The sequence below is a fragment of the Lepisma saccharinum genome, chromosome 26 (genome assembly GCF_977018435.1).
Source record: "Lepisma saccharinum chromosome 26, izLepSacc3.1, whole genome shotgun sequence".
Classification (NCBI taxonomy): Eukaryota; Metazoa; Arthropoda; class Insecta; order Zygentoma; family Lepismatidae; genus Lepisma; species Lepisma saccharinum.
Genome location: NC_139254.1, coordinates 29,334,028 through 29,347,893, shown reverse-complemented (window position 1 = coordinate 29,347,893; position 13,866 = coordinate 29,334,028). Strand labels below are relative to the sequence as shown.

The following is a 13,866-nucleotide window of genomic DNA, read 5'->3' as shown; positions in this document are numbered from 1 at the left end:
CCAAAACTTTTGCTTTTGGCACTTACAACGTTTACCACTTTTAGTCTTCAATTATCTACCGAGTAGCTAAAATCAAAATCGCCCCCCTCGGATCCCTCTGGAGCCTGTTCGAAGCAATGCATTATGTTGATTGATTGATTGATTGATTTAGTTTATTTTACTTCGCGTTTTGTGCCTCTTGGCTAATTTGCGAAGATGGGGATGAGTGATGAAATGATGAAATTGATGAATGGACATTCACAAACAACCAAGCCCGACCGGGATTCGAACCCGGGACTGCATTATGTTGAAACTTGGTACAGAGGATATGGAGACCATGGGGAAGCAAATGATGATAAACAATAGTTCAAATTACTATATATTTATTTATATTTATTTATTGAAAATAAATAAGTCAAGACTTGGAATGTGATGGCCGTGTAGCATCCATAAGGGAGAGTAGAAAAGGATATAAGATCCTTTTGAGAAATGTGACAACAAGAAACTTGCTGGAAAAACAAAACAGATGAACTTCGAGGCTTGTTTACATGTGTGTATACAGGCACGTAGCCAAGGGGAGGGCTAAGAGGGCTGAAGCCCCCTCCGAAATCCTACAGATATCTAATTTAAGTAATGTATAGTGGTAATTAATTTTACTTAATTAGCAGGAATAAACATTAGATAGAAAAAAGTTTAGTGTATAACAGAGAGACCAGGTAATATTTTTTATTTTCGATACTTTTCCTTGTGAGAGGTCACACAATATAAACTTTATAAGTAAAATTTGTTCCTAACTTTTAAAGCTTTTTTAAACGGAATATGGAAAAGTTAATAACAAAATACAATAATTATGAATTTCAGTACACTAACTGTACAAAATGTAAGAAAAATAATGGAAAACAGTGTTGGATATTCATTCATACGGTGGATTGAGTGGTAAATTCATGTAATAATAATAAAAATGATAATAATAACAATTACAATAATAACAATTATAATAATAACAATGAATTTGGGATTAAAATTGGTTTATTGTAAATAACATATAATAGTTGTTTTTGTAAAATGAAAATTATAACCGGGGTGATATTCATTATTGTCATTATTATTTCTACTAGTCAAGCTTTTTCAGTGGCCTGTCCCCGTCTACAAATATATCTGGAGACGCCTGTGCTGATAAGGGATGAACAACCCCCCAGGAAATAAAATCCTGGCTACTGGCCTGTGTGTATATATAACTTTGCTAAACTAAAGTTAAAAGTGGAGGCCATAGTGTGAATTACAAGGGTGAAGATGTTGTGCCGATCATGTATCGTGACACATGTATACGTAATATACATATCCATAATAATAATAACATTTTGCAGTTGACTAATTTATTATTTTGTTGTGACAGTTGAAGTCTCCTGTGGACAAAATGTTTATTGCTCCTCGGGATATCAGTGCTGCGATGAGGAGAGTCATCTTTGCTGCGTTTTAATATTGGGGTATGTATTGGGAATCAACCTATATTCGTATAGAGCATAGCGGGGTAAGAGTAAGCACTTAGTTTTTGATTCCATATATATGTAAGCTACCAAGGAAGCCAGAATCTTAAAATGTATATCTAACAAACCTTAATCATTCTTTTTTCAATTTCTATAGGCTTCATATTAACATTTTCAATATATTTGTGTAATTCCTATATATTGGTAACGAATGGAGAAAACGTACTTATTGCCCTCTGGTGGGGTAAAAGTTCTCATGTAGGAAGGAATTTCGAAAGAATGTTGGATTGCAAAATCAGTTCAAAATGTTGTAACGAACCCGTCTCGTCACAATTTGTACGAGTCGCACCTCTATTTGTGTGACCTTTCTGATAAAAATATGTAATTAGAAATGTAAGTAGTGTAAGTTAGTTGTTTCTACGCAGTACTTAGTAGGTATGCATTTGTAGCCTCTTTTTTTTTATCAATTGAATATCAGTTTTTGACATATTTTGACAATTTTTTGTCGATGTTTTAGCGTTTAGCGATGTTTTAGTAACATTTCCCTTTTTTCCCACTCGTACTTGATAGGTATGCATTTGTAGCCTTTTTTTATCAATTGAATATCAGTTTTTGACATATTTTGACAATTTTTTGTCGATGTTTTAGCGTTTAGCGATGTTTTAGTAAAATTTCCCTTTTTTCCCACCTCACACTTGGTAGGTATATCACGATCTTACGTGATATAACTTAACCTATTTATTTTATTACGTGCTAAACTACACGAGAGCCTCTACGTGCTTTGACCTACTTTAGAGTAGACCCAAATGGACAGTTCAACGTCAGAAAGTGGAGCTCGGAGTGGGGCTCGGTGGAGCTCGCCTTAATGGTTTTCTCTTGTAAGGCATAAGCCCCATTTTCTCGCAGTGTTGCCAACACCTCACTCGATCACGATCTTACGTGATATAACTTAACCTATCTTACGATTTTTTTACGATCTTCAGTGATATAACTTAACCTATTATTTTTTTTTATTTGCACACCGAACTAACTTACATTATATTTTATATAACCTAAAAAAATGTATTGATTTTTTTTAGTATGTGGCAATTTTTTTAGGATTTTTTTTTAAAACTGCTCCGTGACCCTCTCGTTCTTCACGTCATGGATGAAGGACTTCTCGGCGACCAGGATGACGCTGCACAGAGTATCTTCAGGCAGCGCGTCGTGGAACTCGCAAACGATCTTGATGTTGGTGCGATCGTTGACCACGACCTGCTTCCGCTTCGTGGTATTGATGATGAACATCGGCCTGTGGGTTTTGAATTCGCTGGGCGTGTAGTACATGTCGACGTTTCCCTCGGTCACGCGCTTGTAAGCGGTGTAAGCTTCGTAAAGTTTTAGATAATCATCTTTGGTCATGTCGAGGTTGTAATTCTCGCGCGGGAACACTTCGTTCCTCCCATTCTTGAGATAAACATTTTTGATCTTGGAGTCGTCGAATTCGCAAACAGATTTTTCCTAAGTCTTACCGTTTCCAAGATAACCCCACTTCCGGTCGCCATTTTGGATTTCCGAGCATAGGTTCTATTCATATTTTCCTTACATATAGGTGTACATGATGAATCACCAAACAGATTTTTCCTAAGTCTTACCGTTTCCAAGATAACCCCACTTCCGGTCGCCATTTTGGATTTCCGAGCATAGGTTCTATTCATACTTTTTCTCACATATAGGTGTACATGATGAATCACCAAACAGATTTTTCCTAAGTCTTACCGTTTCCAAGATAACCCCACTTCCGGTCGCCATTTTGGATTTCCGATCATAGGTTCTATTCATACTTTTTCTCACATATAGGCGTACGTGATGAATCACCAAACAGATTTTTCCTAAGTCTTACCGTTTCCAAGATAACCCCACTTCCGGTCGCCATTTTGGATTTCCGAGCATAGGTTCTATTCATACTTTTTCTCACATATAGGTGTACATGATGAATCACCAAACAGATTTTTCCTAAGTCTTACCGTTTCCAAGATAACCCCACTTCCGGTCGCCATTTTGGATTTCCGATCATAGGTTCTATTCATACTTTTTCTCACATATAGGTGTACATGATGAATCACCAAACAGATTTTTCCTAAGTCATGAATTGGAGGGTTCTATGACAACCTATATTAATTCTCGTAAGAGAACAGAAAACACACACACACACACACACAAAAAAAAAAAAAAAACAATACTGTGGTCACTACAACAAATAGTCTTCTTCAACCCCAATCCAACAACCCAAAAATCATCATCCTAACTAGAACCATGTAACTATCTGCCATCTGTTAGAGGTTTTGTGAACTAAGTGGTGCTTTGTTTGTGTGTAAAAAAAAAAATTGCAATGCTTTTTGCACTTGGTTATCATCACCTAACATGTTATTAATTATTTTTTTAAAATTAATTACAACTAAAAACTAATAATTAATATTATCTAAAGTTACTAATTAATATTATACAAGTAATTGATATATTTTTTTTGTTCTTGTTGCTAGTGTTGGGTAATTATAGTTGTTGGAAAATATAGCTCTCGCGTATGACAGTTTCTGAGTTTTGTTGGGTATATAAGAACAATTATACACGACCTCTCTCGGTTCTCCTCCGTAGCCGTGCGTGTTAAGGCGTTCACTCGTTCTTGTCATTGTTCGTTCTACGTGTGGCCTATAGGTTCGAACCCGGTCGTGGTCGAAAGTTTTTCAGCGTGTCTAGGAGTCTTTAACAGTGTGTATATTTACTTCTCTGTGTTGAGTCTACGGATTCTGAACGGGGTTGTTTAATGTATATGTTGTTCTTGATATATATATGGTGTTCATGTATGTATCCAAAGCACATTGGAAACAATATTCGATCATTAGCTGCGTTCAACCACTGCTGCGGTGGAGTGACCACCCCCTGTCCCCGGTGCCCCCCCTGTCCCTGGACCCTGTTCCCGGGGTCCTATCCCTGTCCCCGGGCTCGTGTTCCCGGTTAAGTTAGGTTAAGTTGTCTAATGTCTATGTGATGTATATGTCTATATGTAATGTATATGTCCATGTCTCTGTCTTTGTAGGTTTTTTTTGTCCTAAGATTTTTTTTAACGCAGGACTTGGAAAAAATTTTCGATTGATGAAAAAAAATGGTTCCATGAGGACCTATGTTTATTTTGGTATGGGTGGACAGAGGACACCGAGACTCGACCGACGCACTAAACCCGACCTCTCTACGACTATTCGTTCAAAAGTTACGAGTGATCAAAGTTTTTGGGAGGGGGTGGGCTAAGTTCTTACCCCTTGACTCCAGGACCACCAAAACTTGGTATACGTATTCTACACCTCCAAAATCGACAGGGGCATCTAACGATGCCGTATGGGGGTGTTTTTCGATATATTTTTTCGATAACTCTTACCATTTTCGAGATATTTGCAATTTAAGATTTTTTTAACGCTGGACTTAGAAAATTTTCGGTACATTTTTTTTTGTTCCATGACGACCTATGTTTATTTTGGTATGGGAGGACAGAGGACACCGAGACTCGACCGACACACTAAACCCAACCTCTCTACGCGTACTCTACGTCACCAAAAAAGGTTAAAGGTTCCAAATAACAATAGTTAGAGTTTCCCCAATCTAGTAAAGTGGATTGGTTGAAATCTCCAAGGCGTATTTTGCATTTTTTTTTTCAAATATGAACACGTTAAAACTGAACTGTCTCGGATTTTTGAGTTTTGTATTCGCCCTGAGAAAATTCTATATAAAATAACATACCTGAAAATTATATTCACAGTAGATTGATTTTTTTGAGTTTTGTAATCACCTCAAGAAATTCTATATAAAATAACATACCTGAAAATTGTATTCACAGTAGATTGAATTCTTGAGTTTTTGTATTCGCACACAAAAAATGCTACAATGCGACATTCTTAGTTTCTTGCGTGAAACGAAAACATCCGTGATAAATATTCTAAAAAATAAATTGGAAAATAATTCCATAAAAGTATACGTTGACCTATTTTCTGAATACGAAAAAGTCGATGGTACAACAAGTATTTTTTATCATCGTACAAAAAACCAGGCTCTTCATTTGGCGGATGTCGGTAATTTGGACGGATTTTATTCTGATCTTTCAAATGAACTGGTTAAGAAACACGACGATTTCGAGGCTAAAGGGTCGGGATGGTCTCTGTGTGGAAGTCCTCACACGTTAACCGTTTACGTGAACCAATTCTCGCCTCTTCGTGCATCCAGCTACGTTCCTCTTCCAGTGGATATTAAAAATAAAAAAGCTGTGCTGAATATTCAAAATATAGATGATAAATGTTTTCTTTGGTGTGTGTTGGCGGAACTTCACCCGATTCATTGGTCAAATCATCCAGAACAGGTTTATCATTACAAGCACCATGAACCTGAACTGGACAATGCAATGGCTGGCATCGAATACCCGATGACCATTTCTGATATATCAAAATTCGAAACACGAGCACGAGATGCAGAAGGAATACGCTTAATCATCAACGTGTATTCCTATATGTTGGATAAACATGTCGTGCATCCCGTTAACGTGTGAGGACTTCCACACAGAGACCATCCCGACCCTTTAGCCTCGAAGATCGTGTTTCTTAACCAGTTCATTTGAAAGATCAGAATAAAATCCGTCCAAATTACCGACATCCGCAAAATGAAGAGCCTGGTTTTTTGTACGATGATAAAAAATACTTGTTGTACCATCGACTTTTTCGTATTCAGAAAATAGATCAACGTATACTTTTATGGAATTATTTTCCAATTTATTTTTTAGAATATTTATCACGGATGTTTTCGTTTCACGCAAGAAACTAAGAATGTCGCAGCCTGGTTCCGAAGTAAAAGAGAAATCCTGAATATGACGGTTGAATGCAGATCTAATTGGTTTTCGTTCATCCGATAATTTAACTTGTTTGGAAGTAGAAGCTTCGGTTCCTGGATCATCGATTTTTCTTTTCAATGTTCCTTGTTCGGTCGATGGTTTGCAAATTTTCAGGTGTTTACTTAAATTTGTAATGCTAATCATCTTTCCGCATCGAGCACAAGACTTAGAAGGTGACGAACGATTAATTCTCGAACCTGTTTCGCTACATCTTGCCCTGTGTACCAATAAATTGTTCCTTGAGATTAGCTTCCCACAAGTAACACATTCAGTTTTATCATTTTTACGATTGAAACTGGTGGTGGATGCCATTGCTTTCTCCAAAATCACAGAAATCAAAAAGTCTAGTATATAGCGATACAATTTTCAGGTATGTTATTTTATATAGAATTTCTTGGAGTGATTACAAAACTCAAAAATTCAATCTACTGTCAATAGAATTTTCAGGTATGTTATTTTATATAGAATTTTCTCAGGGCGAATACAAAACTCAAAAATCCGAGACAGTTCAGTTTTAACGTGTTCATATTTGAAAAAAAAAAATGCAAAATACGCCTTGGAGATTTCAACCAATCCACTTTACTAGATTGGGGAAACTCTAACTATTGTTATTTGGAACCTTTAACCTTTTTTGGTGACGTAGAGTACGCGTAGAGAGGTTGGGTTTAGTGTGTCGGTCGAGTCTCGGTGTCCTCTGTCCTCCCATACCAAAATAAACATAGGTCGTCATGGAACAAAAAAAAAAATGTACCGAAAATTTTCTAAGTCCAGCGTTAAAAAAAATCTTAAATTGCAAATATCTCGAAAATGGTAAGAGTTATCGAAAAAATATATCGAAAAACACCCCCATACGGCATCATTAGATGACCCCTGTCGATTTTGGAGGTGTAGAATACGTATACCAAGTTTTGGTGGTCCTGGGGTCAAGGGGTAAGAACTTAGCCCACCCCCTCCCAAAAACTTTGATCACTCGTAACTTTTGAACGAATAGTCGTAGAGAGGTCGGGTTTAGTGCGTCGGTCGAGTCTCAGTGTCCTCTGTCCACCCATACCAAAATAAACATAGGTCCTCATGGAACCATTTTTTTTCATCAATCGAAATTTTTTTCCAAGTCCTGCGTTAAAAAAAATTTTAGGACAAAAAAAAACCTACAAAGACAGAGACATATACATTACATATAGACATAGACAACTTAACCGGGAACACGAGCCCGGGGACAGGGATAGGACCCCGGGAACAGGGGTCCAGGGACAGGGGGGGCACCGGGGACAGGGGGTGGTCACTCCACCGCAGCAGTGGTTGAACGCAGCTAATGATCGAATATTGTTTCCAATGTGCTTTGGATACATACATGAACACCATATATATATCAAGAACAACATATACATTAAACAACCCCGTTCAGAATCCGTAGACTCAACACAGAGAAGTAAATATAGACACTGTTAAAGACTCCTAGACACGCTGAAAAACTTTCGACCACGACCGGGTTCGAACCTATAGGCCACACGTAGAACGAACAATGACAAGAACGAGTGAACGCCTTAACACGCACGGCTACGGAGGAGAACCGAGAGAGGTCGTGTATAATTGTTCTTATATACCCAACAAAACTCAGAAACTGTCATACGCGAGAGCTATATTTTCCAACAACTATAATTACCCAACACTAGCAACAAGAACAAAAAAAATATATCAATTACTTGTATAATATTAATTAGTAACTTTAGATAATATTAATTATTAGTTTTTAGTTGTAATTAATTTTAAAAAAATAATTAATAACATGTTAGGTGATGATAACCAAGTGCAAAAAGCATTGCAATTTTTTTTTTTACACACAAACAAAGCACCACTTAGTTCACAAAACCTCTAACAGATGGCAGATAGTTACATGGTTCTAGTTAGGATGATGATTTTTGGGTTGTTGGATTGGGGTTGAAGAAGACTATTTGTTGTAGTGACCACAGTATTGTTTTTTTTTTTTTTTTTGTGTGTGTGTGTGTGTGTTTTCTGTTCTCTTACGAGAATTAATATAGGTTGTCATAGAACCCTCCAATTCATGACTTAGGAAAAATCTGTTTGGTGATTCATCATGTACACCTATATGTGAGAAAAAGTATGAATAGAACCTATGATCGGAAATCCAAAATGGCGACCGGAAGTGGGGTTATCTTGGAAACGGTAAGACTTAGGAAAAATCTGTTTGGTGATTCATCATGTACACCTATAAGTGAGAAAAAGTATGAATAGAACCTATGCTCGGAAATCCAAAATGGCGACCGGAAGTGGGGTTATCTTGGAAACGGTAAGACTTAGGAAAAATCTGTTTGGTGATTCATCACGTACGCCTATATGTGAGAAAAAGTATGAATAGAACCTATGATCGGAAATCCAAAATGGCGACCGGAAGTGGGGTTATCTTGGAAACGGTAAGACTTAGGAAAAATCTGTTTGGTGATTCATCATGTACACCTATATGTAAGGAAAATATGAATAGAACCTATGCTCGGAAATCCAAAATGGCGACCGGAAGTGGGGTTATCTTGGAAACGGTAAGACTTAGGAAAAATCTGTTTGCGAATTCGACGACTCCAAGATCAAAAATGTTTATCTCAAGAATGGGAGGAACGAAGTGTTCCCGCGCGAGAATTACAACCTCGACATGACCAAAGATGATTATCTAAAACTTTACGAAGCTTACACCGCTTACAAGCGCGTGACCGAGGGAAACGTCGACATGTACTACACGCCCAGCGAATTCAAAACCCACAGGCCGATGTTCATCATCAATACCACGAAGCGGAAGCAGGTCGTGGTCAACGATCGCACCAACATCAAGATCGTTTGCGAGTTCCACGACGCGCTGCCTGAAGATACTCTGTGCAGCGTCATCCTGGTCGCCGAGAAGTCCTTCATTCATGACGTGAAGAACGAGAGGGTCACGGAGCAGTTTTAAAAAAAAATCCTAAAAAAATTGCCACATACTAAAAAAAAATCAATACATTTTTTTAGGTTATATAAAATATAATGTAAGTTAGTTCGGTGTGCAAATAAAAAAAATAATAGGTTAAGTTATATCACTGAAGATCGTAAAAAAATCGTAAGATAGGTTAAGTTATATCACGTAAGATCGTGATCGAGTTAGGTGTTGGCAACACTGCGAGAAAATGGGGCTTATGCCTTACAAGAGAAAACCATTAAGGCGAGCTCCACCGAGCCCCACTCTGAGCTCCACTTTCTGACGTTGAACTGTCCATTTGGGTCTACTCTAAAGTAGGTCAAAGCACGTAGAGGCTCTCGTGTAGTTTAGCACGTAATAAAATAAATAGGTTAAGTTATATCACGTAAGATCGTGATATACCTACCAAGTGTGAGGTGGGAAAAAAGGGAAATTTTACTAAAACATCGCTAAACGCTAAAACATCGACAAAAAATTGTCAAAATATGTCAAAAACTGATATTCAATTGATAAAAAAAAGGCTACAAATGCATACCTATCAAGTACGAGTGGGAAAAAAAGGGAAATGTTACTAAAACATCGCTAAACGCTAAAACATCTACAAAAAATTGTCAAAATATGTCAAAAACTGATATTCAATTGATAAAAAAAAGAGGCTACAAATGCATACCTACTAAGTACTGCGTAGAAACAACTAACTTACACTACTAATGTATCAATTTAAAAACATGTTACACCTCTAATTTGGTAACTTACTTAAAAATATACTTTTAATAGTTTATATTTCTTCCACTTGCTTACGCTAGCGTCGCCGACCCAATATAAAGGCGAGAGCGGGGCTAGCATCTCAGTTTGACTCCGTCTGCGGACGAGAGAAGTAGGGCTCTGCCTACGGGCAAGAGGTAAACTCCTCCTAACAGGAGAGAGAAAAAGATATCCCACTCCACCTTCTGGTGAGAGAAATTTACTCCACTTTAGTGTGAGAGGACCCACTCCGCTTTCAGGCGAGAGAAACCCACTCCGCTCTCGGGCGAGAGATATTTAGGTAACCAGACCTTTTTCTTTCATAAAACCCCGTCATCTCGACGTTGGGGATGGTAACAGCGAAACCCCGTCTCCTCGATGTTGGGAAATTCGCTTCTTAGAATATATTCCTTAGTTTTTGGCCTGTTACTCCTACATGTAAACAAAAAGCCGTTTCCAAGGTTACACTAATCTTTCTCTTTTAGATGCTTTGTTTATAAACACTTTGTGATTATTTTCTAACAAGAGTACTAGGTATCATATACAAAGTTTTATGGGTTTCTTTAAGGGTTAAAAGTTTTTATAGTTCAACTACAAAAGGCTGTAACTATATAGAGAGGCCCAAATATGAATATATATATCTGTATTTGTGAAATTATAAGTTGGATGTATAAAACTACTGTAAAAAGGTCTAAGTTCCTTTCTTGCTTAAGTTTGTGATGAAATAAACCTTTATATGTTTTAGTTAATTTTGAGTTGTCAATGAACTTAACTGGTCAACTACGTCATAGCCCTCTAAGAACAACATACACCCGAACCCTGAGTGTAAATAGAGTCTCATACCACCGCTGGAGAAAAAGGTTAGCATTATGGGTAGACTTGTAACACTTAGCTAACTAAGCTATTGGTCCATCTTTTCTCCCCTCCGAAGGACGTTACAAGTTAATTGGCGCTCATAACGTGGGGCTTGATAGTTAAATATAGTCCGAGTGTACTAAACGCACGGGCATTAAAATAGGCCGCTGGGCATAATTGCGCTGGTGCCACATGTGAGAAAAACAAAGCGAGAGCGGGACAAAAGTCGCTGGTTAACGCGCACTATGTGGCAACGTTAACTGCTGCGTTGCCTAGTTCGAGCGTCAGACAGACCTCTCTCCGGGGCACTTTTGTGTCATCCCTGACCTTTCGAGCAAATACTGTCAGTTTGAATCTAGTGGATTACAAAGATCAACTCTACAACGAGATCTTTCATTCTCTTAAATCCCCGAACACAAGGGTTGTTCTCTGACGTGGCAACTGCGCGAACACTCCCACCAGCCTAATTTCATGGCCGTGCATTTAGTAACTAATTTAAAACTAAATATATATATATATATATATATATATATATATATTGAAAATTACGTTCTTAAAAGTCCAACTGGGTATGATTTCAGACGCTTGACCTTTTCTTCTTTTCCTTCTGAAATATCTTGCTTTTGGGGAGATGGATGACTTAGTCAAGGAAGATTGACTTTCATGCTCTACTTCAGGAGTTCTCAGCCTTTTTGGGCCTGCGCCCCCCTTTGCGTCCTCAAATTAGTCCACGTTAATGGAAACATAGGTCGTGTCAGAAGGCAGTACTAACTGTGTTAGCGATGTTACTTAATCACTGTCTAGAAGAAATAGAAGTGTTGATATTTATCGCACAAAAACAAACCTATATTTTTGTACGATAAATTGTAATACTTTTTCATTCAATTTATTTTTGCCCAATGCGGAAAATAATTTTATTAACATTTATTTGCTCATATCAAGAGACATATCTTGTACACAATCAGAAAACATTCTCAATTACTTGATTAATTAATTAACCGATATATATATGTGAATATGTCTTATTAATCTCAAAGTTTTTAAAACTACTGCAGGATGTTGAGTATATTAATGTCATTTTTGAATGTGTTTGAGTTTGCTTTGTAATTCCACTTTATGGTCAGAGAGTCTTGTAGAGACTGGACCAGCCTGCAGTTTAAAGCGGGATCCGAATCAATGTGTGACTCCAACGGGTATCGAGCCCGGGACCCCTTGATTACAAGGCGACGACTTATCCACACGGGAAACATTTTTTTTAGTCTAGAGAAGACCTTTTGGAGACGCCCCCCCCCCCGTGCGTATAGTACCTTGCCATGAAGGCACATTTAGGAGCACATATTCTCGATTTCGGTCATTTTGGAGGTGATGTGATCAGCACCACGCTCCGATCGCCTTTGTCCACAGGTACCCATTGATTTGAAGCTAGGTGAGCATCAGATCTGCTTTATGCGGGTACATAGTGGGTATCTCTCCTATTACCCCCACCCCAGAAGTGAGTTCCTAAGTACAACATCGTTTCAAATTAATTTGGTTATTTAATTATTATTATATAAATAACTTGCTTCTGAATCATTGTCTTCTGCCACAGTTTGCATTCTGTTATATGTCATAGGACCACCCCAATGAAGTAGTGGTAAGTCTATCGTCATGTAATCAAGTGTATCGGGTTTGTTCCCTGGTGAAGCTACACAAATCAAATCCAACTTTATGTATGAGTTAGATTTTAAGTCAGTGCAGTTGTAAAGTGAGAGTTGTAACTTTAAACTGTACGTCCAGTCCTGATTCTCCGCATAAAGTGGATTTAAAACTAAGTTTGATTTGTCTTTTCTCCTTTGCTGTACGTCTGCATAACATTCGTAGGGATGTAAATTCAATTGCATATTTTTGGATGTACGTGGGTTGGAAATTTAATAGTGGCAACTATTTATTCTCAAATGAAACAAATGAGATACCTCTGTAAAACGTTTACAGCCCTTCGATGTAGTCACCGGCATTGTACAACCGTTGCCAGCTATGTGGAAGCCGTAGTATTTCTGTAGCAGTGCCTGTTCTGTTGATGGTTCCAATGGAGCGGCCTGTTGCCTAAATAATCTCTGGAACAGTTCGGAAGCTTCATCTTAGGGACCAAATCAAAGTCACAGGGGCTGGTAGAGCATCTGCCAGCCGCATCGAGCAAACAAATGAGTCACAGGTTGCGCTACATGCGCTCGAGCATTGTCCTGCAAAGTGATGGGAGGATTCAGCAGAAAGCGTCCCCTTTTCTTTCGCAACGCAGGTCGCATGTTATGTTCCAAAAAATGAACAGTAATACTGCACATTGACGGTCTGTCCTAGAGGTACGACGAGAATCACCTGAACTTTCACATTACTGCTGTTCTGACTACACAACTTTAGACCGCCAACTCCAACGATAGTCTATTCCTCTCGTCACTGCTCATGCGCCAAGTTTTGGATGGAAGAGTCCATTTACTTGGAGGTAGCTGAGGTATCAAACTAACATCTGGTGTAAGTCAGAAGCACCGGTTCCGTTCCATGGTGTATATACATACAGCGTGTTGCCACTATTAAATTTCCAACCCGCGTGTTTGAGTTGTTTGTTAAAATTAAGTAACTTGAAAATAACGTATTAAAACTTACTCTCTGTCTCTCTCTTTCCGATAAAGAAATACAGAGACAGAGAACAGTTTCTTAATATCGTCCTTTTCACTTCTATTTCTCCTCTCTCTACCAATATATTTTTCATTCATTCGTAACTCTCATTGCAGTTTGCCACCTCCATTTGGTCACATATTAGTATTTCTAATCGCCTTCATCGGAGGGAAAGTAATTATCATCGTCATTTATTTCTACCTCAGAGCAAAGAAGCGGCGTAGTCTGAAAAGGAGTCAAGCTCAACGTAAGTCCCTAAGAATGTGAAAAATTCTAAGATG

At 38.1% G+C, this 13,866-nt stretch overlaps 1 long non-coding RNA gene across 1 annotated transcript in view; it reads left to right on the top strand.

Moving 5' to 3' along the window:
* Positions 1 to 1,389: 1,389 nt before the first annotated feature.
* Positions 1,390 to 13,866, top strand: part of LOC145979732 (uncharacterized) — a 43,593-nt gene continuing 31,116 nt past the window's right edge. The window contains exons 1-2 of the long non-coding RNA XR_014440810.1: positions 1,390 to 1,466; positions 13,702 to 13,832. This is a non-coding gene — a long non-coding RNA (uncharacterized LOC145979732). The remainder of the gene's footprint in view (positions 1,467 to 13,701; positions 13,833 to 13,866) is intronic.